The 15302-nt window shown below is 39.3% G+C and overlaps 1 protein-coding gene across 1 annotated transcript in view; it reads right to left on the reverse strand.

Moving 5' to 3' along the window:
* POU2F1 (POU class 2 homeobox 1) overlaps positions 1-6069 on the reverse strand; it is a 113963-nt gene extending 107894 nt beyond the window's left edge. The window contains exon 1 of the mRNA XM_087721480.1: positions 6025-6069. The gene's annotated coding sequence lies outside the window, so the exon portion shown is untranslated. The remainder of the gene's footprint in view (positions 1-6024) is intronic.
* Between the last annotated feature and the right edge of the window lie 9233 nt (positions 6070-15302).

The raw sequence follows: 15302 nt of genomic DNA on the forward strand, positions 1-15302 counted from the left end.
GAAAAAACAGAACATTTATAGATATAATGCAAGCTATATTTTTGGGTAGATTTTATTAGGACTGTGTAGAGGCATTTTTCTCATAGCGAATTATTTCTGAATAAAAATGTAGAGGACATTTTTAGGGGATATAAAGTGAATAAGCCAACAAAGATGGAAACACTTAAGTCAGAGCCATAAGAGTCAGCATAAACTGGAGTATGCTGCAGAAAAGAGAATAGATGAGAAGAGCAGACATTAAAAAGTGTTTAAATTAAATAAGGCAAGACGTGGAAAACAAATGCTAAGAACTGTCATTAAAAAAAGAAGCTTGCAGAAGACAGCAACTATTCTCACAGCGAGTTAAAGGGAGATAGATGAAAGAGCAAGGAACCAATTGTCACTGTACTCCTTTTGAAATACCCATGGGATTATGCTATGTCATAGGAGACACTGTCAGTCTTATGTGGCAAACTGGTATTCTATTCTGTACACTGTCATTTTATCCTCAACACTTCGATCACAATATCAGTGTATTTCAAACGTCATTTCATCAACGTACACCATCATTTTTATTTTTCATTCTAGTCATGCTGTCTATTCTTCCACTTGTTGTTCTTTCTAAAGATACACCTGTGACACTTCTACATATTGTCATCATTCTATTATGCAATAATATTTTATGAATATTCTAACCTAGCAAGCATCATTTCTCATTCACCCCTGCCTTTTATCTTTCCATTCCAAGTATGGAGCATTCCAAGTTTAACCATATATTTGATTTCTAGTCAAGCTGCCCAGCCACTTTTTCATATTACTTCAGTCACCCATTAACTGATTGAACAGTCTTCTGAAAACTGAAAATCAGCAAAATTAACAAATGTTAGCGATAAAAATGAAATACAGGTAGTCCTCATCTTAAGACCACAGTTCAGCCCAAAATTTATGTTGTTAAGTGAGACATCTGTTAAGTGAGTTTTGCCCCATTTCACAATCTTCCTTGCATAACTGTTAACTGAATTATTGCAAATGATAAGTTAGTAACCTAGCTATTAAGTGAATCTCGCTCCCCATTGATTTTGCTTGTCTGAAGATCACAGTTGATCACATGACCTTGGTACATAGCAACAGTCATAAGCATGAACCACTTGCCAAGCATCTGAATTTTGATCACATAATCATGGGGATGTGTTATGATCCAGAGTTGGCACGCAAGCAACACATCTATGCAGAAGCTTGACAGCATTTATTCAACCACCATCCCCCACTATCCCGCAATTCCTGGTCCATTCTCCAAGGTCTCTGCCCCCAGGCTACCCTTACAGCCCAAGAGCAAGACTCGAATATACATGCCCGTACACACTTTGTGTAATTTCCCAGGAGTGAAAGTCCACAGCAGCATTGCTCCGGGGGACAAGACAGACTCTAAAACTTGGCAAAGTTCACGATGAATGTCAAAGCAAAGTATCAAACCTCAGTCCACACCAGCAAAGATTCCGGAGTAAACCTCTTCTTGGAGCCATTGAGTGTGTTGTTGCGAAATACAACACTTGTTTCCAACAAAAACGCCTCTCCAAGGCATCTCCTTAAATGTTACTCTACAAGTGATCTTCTGGAGAAGGGGTAGGGTCCCCTTCTCCCAAGTAATCAGGTCATCCTGTGCTGACGCTACCTCTGCATTCTCCGCACTCAGGGATCAGATGGGGGAAGCATTTGCTCATCTCTGGAGCACTGCCCCTCCTCTGTTCCGCTGCCTGCCCTTTCCATCTCCTCCCCCCTTCCTTTGTCAGCATGCACTCTCTTTTCCTCCCTGCCTACTCTTCTGAAACCTGAGGGACCGGGGACTGCCTTGTCCTCATGCCCAGGTTGTTCCTCAAGGGCCATAGGGACTGTGTCCTTCCCCTCCATTGGCCCCAGCTCCATCTTGCTTGAGATGAAGTCTCCTTCGCCACCCCAAAGGCTCTTTTAAGAGTCACCAATAACAAAATAAAAAGATTTTTTTTAAAAAAACAGGAAGTATCCACCACAATCCAAATCATTCTGGGCTTGGTCTTCCCAGCTCTGACCTAAATCAAGGGACTACCACCAACTCTCCACATTTGCCTATCTCTTTCATATTATTGCCCTTTGGCTGCTCTGCACCTTACCTTACAGAGTGGCAAGCAATCTCAGAACTGTGGTGAACCTGGAAGGCTGAAGCCACCTCAATCCAGTTATGGTCACCCTCCTCATCCAGGACCTCAATCTGTTGCCCCATCTTACCTTTTTTGCCTTCTTGCTTCTGCTGCCAATGAGACATGCCCATTATGACTACATAGGCCTGGCTTCACATGGTGAAAACTGTGAATGAACTGTGCCCCTGGATGTTTAGAGCTGACTATGTATCATGAAAGAGAAACAGGGGGGGGGGGACCCAAAGCAGCTTAAAGGTCCCCCCCCCCCGTTTTTCGCCATGTGAAGTCAGCCCCAAATGGGCCAGACACACAGCACAAACAGGGGACTGGTACACTATGGATCCTTTAAACTACTTTGTATCTTTTTTTTCTCCCAGCCCCATAAGAACTTTCAGGTGGGCTGAGCCTGCTGTAATGGACTGTCTGAATGACCTTAAGAACAGTGGAGAAGAGAAGCTTCCTAGGAAACATCTCTTTCCCCCTTTCTCAAGCTCATTTATGCATTTCATTAAACCAGCCTCCTCAGCAGCAGAAGCAAAAAGATAGAAGCAAAGGTGAGTATGCGTGAGCAGGCTTCCAAATGCCTGAATTTGAATCATATGATTGTGGGGGCACTGCAACAGTTGTAACTTTGGGCATGTGTTTTAAGTCCTTTCATTCAGTGCTATTTTAATATCAAAAGTTGCTGAACAAATGCCATAAATTGAGAACTACCTGTAGTCTACATACATTACAACTGTAAGTAAGATTAACACCACAAGAAGCAACAAAATCATACATCTGTTCACACTTCAAGAATCAATAAAATCGCCATTAAACAAATGTTACCAAAAGAAAATACCGTAATTTCTAACATATCCACTCCATGTCTTGTTGAAATAATCACTTTTTTATATTCTTCATAAGTTCCAATACATGTAAATCCATACAGATATTGGGGGGAAATGCAGTCTAAAGGAGACAGCAATTGAGAAAGCCCACCTCAGTAGTCCCTGATGATCTCCCCCAAGAGATCTAAACAGAGCCCATTCTTGCAGATCATATGCAATTGTAGTTTTCCTATCCTTCAGATCCCAAGAATAGTGCCAAAAGTATCTATATCTTCGGCACTATACTGGACAGTATTCAGAACATGCATTTCTAATGACACTTCTAACAGAAATACAAAATAAATTGTAATTAGTATGCCTAGCACTGGAATAGCTGAGGATTACAACAAAACATACATAACATCGTTCCCTTATGTATTTACATTACATACAAGAATACAAATATTTAAGAGAGATGTTTTTATGACATAATTCTATGTTAATTTTGGCATAAACATTTTTTGCTTGCCCTCCATTAACCATGGCAACTGAGATAGGAACCAGTTTCCCCACTGACCTTGTTTGTCTGAAGCTGGCAAAAAAGATTGCAATGGCAATCACATGACTATAGGACATTGCTATAGTCACGTGACTATCTCGTCACTGATGACACCAACTTGACATTTTAAAAAGTGGTGGAGCATATGCTTTAAACTTACAATAGTTGTAATGCAATCATATTATATTTGTACCCAATCAGCTGCACATTGCTGCTATAAATAGAAGTAAGTGAATTTTGATTACAACTTACACAATACCCCTAATGATGCTTCCACTTAATATCTCTAAGACCAAGGGACATAAGGTCAATTAATTTAGCATCATGCCTCAATGATTATTTTGTAAGACTCAAACAGATTCTGTAAAATATACTGTCAGATATCATTCTGCATAAACTGAAGAAAATACTCACTACATCAATCAATCAAGTGTAGTAATATTACATTTATAAAGTTATCTTAACAATTAGAGCTGTGTTTTACTGGGTATTGTGTTTTACACAATATATTGTTAGTATTTGTTCTAAAAAGAACAAGAATGTTTCCAATTTTACCTTTATCAAATCATAACAAACTTAAGATTCCTTTCCTTGCATTTAGTGCCCATTTCTCAATAATATTTTTTACTTTACACTTGTTATCTAAAAGCTTCAAAAAAGGACAATATTAACAATTAAATATGACAGTACTGATTATCTTTTTCAAGATGAATATTGTGATTTACATTACCTTTACTATTGCACATTATTTGTAATTCAGATTAAAACTATTACCAATTCTACCTCTATATTTAACAATTTTGTATTTAATCTGTTGAGCTGAGTTGTTAAGCTTATTGCAGATTTCACACTTCAAAAATGTGAAAGACAAACTGTTCTTTTCACCATTTAAAAACATGGCTAATAAGGACAAAGAAAGACCTCACACATACTGAATTGGAAGGGGCAGTTTTAGAAAGTCCTGTTGTGGTCAGTAAATTAAAAACAAGTCCCTTATCTGAGGCAGATTTTTTTTTTAAAGTGGCAAAGCTCAGAGCAGATCTGATGTTGCCCATGCCCCAGGAGGATTTTATTTTCACCATCGAGGCCGGGAGGGGGACATTTTAGTTATTAGTAAATAAATCAAGCAGCAGAAAGCAAGGCCTAAACGCCTGCCAAAGGAACCCGGGCCTAGCTTTCTTCCCTCCCTTCCCACACAGCCTGGGATTGATCTCAGGGCCCTATTCGTTTGCCAAGAAAACGTAAAAAGGCAAGAGAGCGAGAAAGAAGAATCATATTGAACCACAAAAGCACATGGGGCGAATGTAAAATATAAACACGGCATTGGGCTCTGAGTGGCTGTTATTAAAGGCCTGAATTACTAAACATGAGAGGCGGGGAAAGTCGGGCGGCCATTTCAATAATATAAACCTCCCCGAATTAGACATTATTCAAATGAGAACGAGAGCAAGGGGGGGGGGAGTTTGAAGAGGAAATAATTTGAAAAGAAGAGGCGCGTTCAACCTGTCACCCCAGAAACCCTGACTTTGCCAAAAACATGGGAAACGAGGAAGCATTGTTGACCTCTCTAGTCTCGCCCCCCCCCCGCCTCGCTGGCCCACAAACCAAGGAAAGACACCACCACCACCCCCATTCCACACGCTCTCCCTCCATCTCTGAGGGGGGAGATTTGGCAGGCCAATCCAAGTCCTGTCGGGCAAGCGGACAAAATCGACCCAGTGCATTTCCTAAACGCAGCCCTACCTCCTCCCAAGAAAGGAGGTTATATGAACACCCCCCACCCACCCACCCCTCCCTACACTTTACTGATGGGAGAGCAAATACGTCTGGAGCAGCCCGCGCGCGCCTTGGAGGTTTCTCTTAGGACTTAGGCCAAAGATGCCCACCCGAGGGCAACCCCCAAACTCCCCTCGGCGCGTAGGCCTCGGCCTTTGGGGAAATTAGGCTGCTTGCGGGAGAAGGGCAGGAGACGCAGAAATACCCCCTTTTTAAAAAAATGCACTTTTCCCTGCCTTCCCCTAAGCCAGCGCGACCTCTGAGGGGACGCGGACGCAGATCCATTGGGGTCCCCCCACCCCAGACTAGATGCGGCAAGATTGAGCGCCCTCCTGTTGGCTCTTCTCTTACACGTCCCCCTCCTCCGGCCGTTGCTGCGCCGCCCCCCTTGTCTGAGAGCCTACTATTATACAGTAGATGAATATGCAAAGCAGCTTTGGGTAGCGGCGGCAACGGTCGGCCTAGCTGTCCGAGTTGGGCTCCAGGAGCGAGGGTGGGGGATCCTGCCCGTTGCCCCCCGTGCCCGCGCGCGCGTGTGTATGTCTATGCGTGCCTTGTGTCTCTTGTGTCTGCACGGCGGCTACCCCCCCACCCCCACAGCTCCCTCCTGTGTCGTTAATTATAATAATTCTGAGTACTAATAAATTATGCTAAGCGAGGAAGGCGGGCGGCGGGGGGGCGCGTGTACGAGTATGAATATGAATATGTAAAATGCAGTAATGATTACCTGCCGCCACCGCCGCCGCCGAACTCTCATCTTGACTCGCTGCTCCTCCGTCCGCCATTTTGAATATTTTAATCAAAATCGGCCGCCCGATAAACCCTCCCTTGCTTGTTTGCTCCTTGGCTGCCCCCTCCCTGCTCGCATTCCTTTTTGCGCAGGCGCCGACTGGGTGCCGCTCTCCCTCTCCCTTTTTGCCCGACGCGGCCGGTGCGCATCACCGCTTCTCTCCACTCCCCCCCCCACTCGCCGTTCCGTCACCCCCACGCCTCCCGGCTCCGTTTGCTGGACGAAATCGAGACGTCCGCTATGCGTGTGAGGGCGAGTGGGCGGAATATGGGATGTCCCCGCGGACCGAAGTAAATCCAACCAGCTACAAAGCGACTTTTTCTGCCTGTTTTGCGACTGTACTCAAAGCAGTAAGAGACGCAAAGACAAGCCAGTTAGGTGAACTCATGAAAAGTTTGTTCAAATTACAAATACGCTTTGCTCTGGTTGAATCGCGGAGAGGTGCTCTCTTGTCCGTATGCACCAGCTTTAGTTTTGAATTGAGTTCTTCCTGACCTCATAGCTCCCACATTGCCTGGGAACAGAGTCCCCAGCTGTAGGGAATTCTTAGTTACTGCAATTTTCTTCCCACATGCCTTATGCTACCGCTGGGTGAACATTATTTCGTGTTAACTTGTTCCTTTCGATATTTGAATCGAAGCATTCTAATCCTTTTCATATTTTATTCGGATATAATCTCTGTACGTTATTTGGAAATTCTTCTCACCACTTTCAATTTAAAATGTAGAAATTTCAGTTATATATTTCTATTATATTTTACTTTTCCTGATTCTTTACAAATTGCATGCAAAATAAAAACAATACCAAGCCGAAGTTTTAGAATCACAAAACTGTTTGTCATAAGAATAAAGAGAATATGAAGAGTTACAAAATGCCTATAACCAAAAACATTGTGCAACATACTGCTGATCCCTGCTCTCCCTCAAGAAGCTAGGATAGTCTGAATTTAAAGAAATGGCTGAGGAAAATCATGGCTGTAATCCCTTTGCTTCAATTCTCCTTCTACTTGCCAGTGGGAAAAGCATTACCTTTAATGGGGGAAAGGCTGGAGTGGGAGGCAGATTTTGACAGATGATTAGAGTAGTAACTTTAACTATCTGTCAAACCATGCTTTCATTTGGGCACTTGTTTTTCAGGTGTTTAAAGTTAGCCCATCTATCCCAGAACAGATTATAAGTAGCCTGAGAAGTGATATTAGACGGTGTGGGAAAAGGTTACCTGGTAAATTTCAACCTCAAGAAGCTGCAATCTCTTGAAAAAACACAACAAAAACAGATAATGACAAATCATGAACAGTCCATAAGGTGTGGGTGAAGAGTCCAGTGGGTCTCCTCTGCATTTAAGCATATATTTACTCTTTTTGTTTATCCTCTGGAGTTTAAGATGTTAAGAGGCTGAAGGAATTAACTAATGGATTTTAATGTGAAGACAAATAACTTTAGAGATTGTAGATATTTTCCTGCCTAGAATACGAGAATAAGCAATTGAGGGAATAAGGTTGATTGGAAACAGAATGATTTGTTCACTAGATTAGACGCTGCAACTCAAAGTCAAATTCCACTTTGCTAATGTGCACACACATATATCCAAGAGACCACCACCCCTTTTAAAGAGTGGTATTCCCAGGTTGTGTGGAATATGCGTAATACCAACAACCACTTAGAAAACACCAATCAGGCAGGCATTGCATATAGACCAGGTGTTCAATCTGTCCAGCAGCCTAATCTGAAATGCAATTGAAGGCAGTGATCAAAGGGCAGAAGACATGCTACAGCAGCCAAGAGTGGCCAATGGGAGCTGGTAAATCCCTGACTATGAGTATATTATTACCTGCACCATTGATGAAATGGTCAATTATAATCCATGGCTTGCCTTGGGTCAAGAGAAGGAGGAAAATATTACATTTAGACTAAAATCTCTAAAGATGAAAGTGAGCTGCCTCCAACATGGGCTGTAGATGAGACAAAGGCAGTGACATAAGAATATCTTATTGCAGTATCTTTGTGCACACAGATAAAGAGATGAGCAAACAACCTGGAAGTGTTCTTTGACAACTCATTGTTACATTTATCATCTAAGGGGCAAGCAACAATGACAAAACTAGAAACATAATGCACTCCTTATGAAATCACTTTTAGAAAAGTTCCATTGTCCACAACTCAAGTGGTGAGAGAATGTAATTTCAATGATTATGTAAAATTATATAAATAAGCATCAGTTGGTTTTTTTTAACCAAAGCCATTATTACCATTTAAATTTACAAAAATAGACATGTGTTTTTAATGAACAATAATATAGAAGAGTGCATTTGATTTATTATTTTGTCGTGAAAGTTAAAAAGTTAAAGACTTGCTTCAGTTCCATACAGGTGGTTCCATGAAACTTTGCAGAGAATTTTTGGTAGTTATACAGAAGTAGTTTCCCTTTGCCTTCTCCTGGCATTCTCCCCCACCCCACCCCATTTCACAATGTTGCCTATAGCTCTGCAATCTTCCATCCAACATCCTAATCATGTCCAACTCTCTTTAGAGAGACCAGCCAAAGCAAGCTAAAACAGAACATCATTGTAGGGCTCTATCTCAATTCTAATATAAAAATAAATAAATAAAAATACAGTTTTACAACTTCATTCAATGTGAACTGAATCGAATAGCCAGTTTTAGAAACAGAAGAGGTAGACAATGTATCACTCTTGCCTTCCATGCTGAACAAAGAAGCACCAGTCTTTTTTTCCAAACAAAGTTTTTTTTATATTTTTTGTTACAAATTTTAAATTCTTTTGTAAACAAAGTGTGGCTCGGGTTTTCCCCTTTAACATTCTCTCATATACATAATTCATTTTACATCATATTTCCAATTTTACCCATATTATTTTCTTTCCATATTTTCCATCTCAAAACTTAATTTTTTCTTAACACATAAACAATATTATTATTGTCCCCTTCAAAAATAAATCAATTTTATCATTTCATTTTCCATCTGTTATTCTATTTTCTATAGGTAGCAAATATCCTCAAATTCAATTTTTATATAATGAGCATTTTGCTTAATTAGTTATCCACAATTAATAATGTTAATATAATTCCCTCACATCTTAATTAGTTGCTTATCATTAACAGTATCAACATATTTCATTTTATTCTACTAATCTAGAAGAAGGAAAGAGGCACCAGTCTTGATTCAACTGCAGTGACCACCGCCAAGTCTAGCATAAGCCAAAATGGTTGATAATTTTTTTTAAAAACTAGATCAACAGAAAACTAGACTGCAGAATTCAAGTAAGCCTATTTCCTTTTAATAAGATTGGAGATGGCAATAAGAACACGAATTGAGGAGAATGATGAAGTCACTCGGTAGTATCTAACAGAAGCAGAATTACAGGACATGCTCAATGAAGTAGATGGTGATGGTAATAGCACAATTCACTTCCCAGAAGTGAATTTGACAATGATGGCAAGGAAAATGAAAGATAAAGGCAGCGAGGAAGAAATTAGAGAAGCATTCTGTGTTTTTGACAAGGATGGTAATGGTTATATTAGTGCTGCAGAACTTCGCCATGTGCTGACATATCTTGGAGAGAAGCTAACAGATGAAATTAATAAAATGCTTAGAGAAGCAGATATTCTGGCGATGATTAAGTAAACTAAGAAGAGTTTATACAAATGATGACAGCAGAGTGAAGACACTGCACAGAATGTGTTAAATTTATTGTACAAATTGTTTATTTGCCTTTTTCTCTGTCTGTAACTTATCTTAAACGACTTTTCCCTTCTGTTAAGAGAGATGCATATATAATAATAAACCCCATTCCTCCATGTTTTCCCTTTATCGTCATCTTGATATTTTGGAGAAATAATCAAAGTAACAAGTGTTTGCATATTATTTACTCTGGATATTTAAGCCCTTCCACACTTCTAAGGTTAGAGGGTGTTGGTTAAATGAGGGTTCATCTGAGTCAGTGATGGCATGCAGTGTCCTCTCTGTGGGCACACGAGCCATTGCCCCAGCTCAGCTCTGCCATGCAGTCGTGCCTGCCTCTCACTGGCCAGCTGGTCTTTGGATCTCTGCTGCACATGCGAGGGGCACATGTGCATGCAGAGGGGAACATGCGGGGGGTGGACACATGTGGGAGCCACATATGCACAGGGGCACATGCACCGGGCATTGCATTTTGGGGGTTCGTATGCACTTTGGGCACTTGGTCCAGAAAAGGTTAGCCGTCACTGATCTAAGTTATATTGAAATTAGTTATTTTAGGAAATTTAGCAAAATGTTGAAATGTAGTATTAACTTGGTGTGTAATATGGACAGCTGACAATATGGAACTTTAAAAAGTTTGTACTATTGCATCCAGGTATTTATACATTATTTTTTTCTACTCCTGGTCCTATACCAGAAGACATTTTTATGCTCTGGTCACTGTGTTTTTCAAAACTTTTGCTCAGCTACTTATTTTCAAAAGAATCTGCTTATGGCACAACTTGCCTCAAATCCATTCAAAAATGTAATTTGTTTTTCAATAAAAATAATTAATTGAATTAAATTTAAACAATTAAATTAATTAATTTAATAAAAAAGAATTGCTTTAAGCCGTTTTCAATACTCCTATTCTTTTTTTAACACATAGATATGTCTGTATAAACACTATAAAAAAACAAACCACTTGCAGTATAAGTTTGATTACATTATTACCATTCCCAAAACGTAATCTATGATAGAATGATAGAATATAGGGAAGTAATCTCAAACCGGGTGTCTTCCAGCTGTCTTGGCGTTTAACTTCTAGAATTTATTGCCAGCATGCTCCAAAGACATGCTGACAAGGAAATGTGGGAATTAGTCAGTTATGCCTAGAGGGATCATGTTGCAGGCGTAATTGTACAGGCATAATTGTAATAATGAACAACAATACAGAGATATTATAAATGCTGTAAACAAACAAACTACACTGTGAAATTACACACACCTACGCTTCATTGAAAATTATTTTCTGTGATCTAAAATGTTTTTTTTTAATTCAAGAACTGAACTATGCTAACAATCCTTCCACATATTTCAGCAGTAATTTGCATACGAGTTGATTTAATTTTAAATCAGCTTCTGTATCCATAATTGCATATTTCATTTGCATTTTTTCCCATTTTAACTGCCTTGATTGTCTCTATGCCATTTGTTTGTTTCATATTCCCCATGGTGTCCAAGAAGGACAAAGTATCAACATAATAAAACATCAAGGAACACAAAAATATCCAAATAAAATGACATGATCTCTGGCTTGAACTCTAAGTAGGAGCAGTAGTACAGCACATCTTATTAATATTTCATATCATATCCTTCCTCTGTGGAGATCAAAACCACATTGTAGCCTCACAGCAACTTCGTGAAGTCATTTAGGTTTGTGACTTGCCCAAGGCTATTGAGAAGATTGAATCCATGAAAAGGGTTGGCTCTTCTGCATCCAATATTCAAACCTAAAATGGTAGCATCTGGTCTACATTAATTGTAAATATGTGAAACCATCCTTAGATAAAGCTTCAGAAAAACATGTTAGGCAAGTAGGAATTACTCTTTAGAAGGCAGCATCTGATAAGGCTGACTTATACAAATACAATATGTTGAAGACAAGTGATCCCTAGTATAATATAGAATTACTCTCTTGTGAATATAAAGCCATAAAAAAGTGAAGTAATGGAATATTCAGCATGATACCAAGATGATAGAATGAATGATGGCCTTTTATACCATTAAAGAAAAACTCTTGCTGGACATAAAATGTGTCTTGCATCAAACATATATTCTAGTCTGTAACTTAAACATGATGGTTATAAAATAAAAAGCAAGAATTTAGGTGGCCACTCTGATTCATAAATCATTACAAATAAGACAGCTATTATATTAACTAAGAAGGACCCATATCACTATCTGAATTTGTGCTTCATCAGCAGAGAGACCAAGAAGATGGCAAAGATCTGCTGGGAGGATGGAGTGCTGAACAACTAGAGCAATTGGAGTACAGGGTTGTGAGGGTGGCTGAAACTGGGTACACTACTGGACTGGAGACATGAGACTTTGTTCCACATTGAATTGCTTGGCTTGTGGGGTGGGCTGTGAGCTGCTGGGGTGGGATAACTGTGGATTCATGCAGCTTTACATTAGGCTGCAGCAGCCACTTGCATGGCTTCCCGACAGCAGCTACCTTAGCCCCGGACTACTTGCAACTTTCTGTCTGCTTCTCCACTGACTTTGCTTGTTGAAAGCCAGCAAGAAATTACCAAGATTGTCCTTAACAATCTGCAGTTTGCACTAGACAACAGAAATAGAAACAACCAGGATTGCTGTCGCTAAGCAATGTGGTCATGTGTTGACACACTTTATGACCACATTGCTTAGGACAGAAATTCCAGTCCAAATTACTGTTGTAACCTGAGGACTTACCTGTACCATCCCTTCACAGATGGATGGGCCATGTTAAGAAGATGCGTGAATCACTAGTGGCAAAATTGGAACTATCATTATCTGTCAGGAATGACAAGACATACCATTTCCCGTTGGTTCATTCTTCTTTCCACATATAACATATCCTTGCACCATTTCTCTCCCATCACAACCCTCAGGAGAGCTCTGATGAAGCTGCCAGCCCTCCTCCCTCTCCTTCTCCCTCTCCTCTTGGAACTACTTGGCACTTTGCTGGGGGGGAGGGGGAAAGGGAGCAGTGTTTTAGGAGGGAAACTGTACCCCATTCCTCATTACAGCATGTCCCAAAAGACCTTTGGGGGGGAAGAAGGGTTACCCAGCCCCAGTGTCCACCAGCTAGTCCTATCTTGCCAATAAATATCCCAGTTGCTCTCTTGTTTTTCTCTCTACATATAACATAAGATTTCTAGGGTAAGAGAAAAGGGACAAAACACAGTAAACTATCTGTGTTCTCCAGATGTTGTAAACAACCATAATAGTCAATGGCTAGGTATTTTGGAAGTCATGATCCAACATATCAGAAGAGCATTAGGCTACTGAACTCTTCTATAAATTTGTTTCAGTCCCACAGTTGCTAAGTAGTTTAGTATGAAATATTGTTACAGTCTAATGGAGTTGATTGTGTCCTGGAATTAAGGTAATCTAGCGTAACATTGCTTCAATGGCTTCTCCACGATTGTAGCTTGTTTTAATTGTATACTGTAATGCTAAACAAAAGCATGGGAATATTTTGGCTAAGTTTATGCAATATACTAATTAAAATATGGTTGCAATTAGTGACTCAATATGTTGTGCAGATCCACTGTTATGACTGGTTTACTGTGTGTTTTGGGCAAAGCAGGCCATGGCTAATTAATAAGCTGTTGATTATTTAACCATGGGTTAGCCTATTTATTAGCACAATATTTGAGCACAGTTACTTCAATTAATCTAAGTTTATTGGGACACTGACGCTCCTCTGATTGATCTCCTGTGACATGTGATTCATAACTAACACACTTTGCTCTGAGGTAATACATATAGGTACCAGGGAACTTGTGGAAGCCATATAACATGCTACAAAGTGCATCTTAGTAACCAGTTAAAAACAACTGGTGTAGACAGGGGTGGATATCCCAAGATACTGCTAACATTTAGCTTTTGCAGCAATTATTGATTATTCTTATAAGAGGCAGCCGTTAAGTCCATTTATAACATGCTGGTTGGGGAATTCTGGGTGTTGAAATATCAGAAAGTTACCCGGTTTGAACAATAGAGGAGAGAGAAATTAAGGATTATTAATTAGGAAGGCTAAGCAATTTATTGACCTTTTGGAGAGGGTATCGGCCTGGTTTCTCTACTGTAGTTCCATTTAATATTTACAACAAATTCCCTCCTTTACTACTAACATTACTTCTCATCTGTAATGCCATGTTCTTCACTTTTGGTTTCCAACTTGGCAGGTTTCCTGTTGTCATGGGATCTTATATCTCTGATATTCTGTTCTTGTCATTCTAAAGAGCTATAACTGCAACAACAGAAAATAAGATGCATGTATTTATATACTTCATTCTATTACTTTATATCCCCCGGATTAATTTACCTTCTTCAGCATCACTTTTCCCATTCATTACTAATTTATTTCCTGAACGTATCAACTGGCTGTTATTTATAAAAAAATTGTATGGAATTGCTATTTATTTCAGAATATTTCTCCTTCTATACAATCAGATATTTTCTTTTATATAACAGCACAACTATCCGATCAGATAAAAGGGAAGTAAATATAAAATGAACACATTCTGTTTGGGTTTCTGAAACAGTAGCAGTGAATCCAAACAAGATCACTTGTTTGAACTTAGACTTCCAGAACTAAGCAGAAAAAAAGGGTGGTTTTCATTAGATAATAAAACTTTACTTGATCTCTAGTTTTTCTGGGAAAAACCCTAATGTTTGCAAATGCAGATCTTATTTATATTTTTAACTCTATTTTAGAAGTGACAAAGGGTCCCCAAATTACTGTACTTCCTTAAAATAGGAGTGGATTGTGAAACAAATGTGTACTTGGATTTTAAATGGCTTTGAAGATTGCCTTTATGTTTTCTTTCTATTTTTATTCCAGTTCATATCCGTTGTTTCTGTGGTACACAGTCTAGCTTGACGAAGATTTCCTTTGCCTTTTCAACCTTGAGCATTTCTTTTTAATGTCACAGTTTAGATTCCAACTGGATAATTACATTCTTCCTATCTCAGATTCTTCTGTAATTTCAATTGGTTACGGCATCCTTCATTCTTTATTCTGAATTCCTGGAGTGGCACTAGGTATTGTTCAAAGCCTGCCATGTTTCATCCAGTCCCATTTTCATGCCGTTGCTTGCCCCAAAGAGGGACATGAATTGTTTTTGTGTTAAAAGAACCACTGTACTCTTTTGTCTCAAAACACTTCCTTTGCTGTACTGTTTCTACTACAGATCTTTGAAAGGGAACTCTTATTACAATAGATCTTTTTCTTCTTTTTGTTAAACACTTTAAATTTTGTGGTATCAAAGACTACCAGATTGCAATTGGAGTTGCAATCTCCAATACACTTATTAAAAAATAAATACCCTTGACAGAATGGATTTATTTTAGGTAAGTATTTTAAAGAATGCACTATGAAAGGCAATTCTTGAAGACACATAATGTATGTTCTGCACAAATTAAAATCAGAAAATTTGGCAATATAAATTGATACACATTATATAATATTATATGAATGTTCT

This window comes from Thamnophis sirtalis, unplaced genomic scaffold (genome assembly GCF_051295495.1).
Source record: "Thamnophis sirtalis isolate CommonGarterSnake01/CBP01778 unplaced genomic scaffold, rThaSir2_p1.2 scaffold_8, whole genome shotgun sequence".
In the NCBI taxonomy this organism is placed as follows: domain Eukaryota; kingdom Metazoa; phylum Chordata; class Lepidosauria; order Squamata; family Natricidae; genus Thamnophis; species Thamnophis sirtalis.